Consider the following 456-nt stretch of genomic DNA (forward strand, 5'->3'; position numbering starts at 1 on the left):
TGAGAAAGAGTTACTTGCTGTGGTGTTTGCTTTTGAGAAGTTCAAGTCGTACTTGGTGGGGCAGAAGGTAATCGTATACTCATGCCACGCGGCTTTGAAGTACTTGCTGACGAAGAAAGATGCCAAACCTCGACTGATTCGATGGATGCTACTCATACAAGAGTTTGATGTCGAGATTCGGGATCGCAAAGGCACGGAAAACACAGTTGCAGACCACCTTTCATGCCTTGCGATACCCGATCCTCTCCCGATCGATGATTCTTTGCGAGAGGAACAGATTATGGTAGTCACTACCCGACAAGAAGACCCATGGTACGCAGACTACGTGAACTATCTGGCCTCTCGAGTGATCCCGTCCGAACTTAACTATAATGGAAGGAAGAAGTTCCTCCATGACGTACGGGATTATTTTTGGGACGATCCATTCTTGTTCAAGCGTGGTACCGATGGGATGTT

Source organism: Tarenaya hassleriana, unplaced genomic scaffold (genome assembly GCF_000463585.1).
Source record: "Tarenaya hassleriana unplaced genomic scaffold, ASM46358v1 Cleome40, whole genome shotgun sequence".
Lineage (NCBI taxonomy): Eukaryota > Viridiplantae > Streptophyta > Magnoliopsida > Brassicales > Cleomaceae > Tarenaya > Tarenaya hassleriana.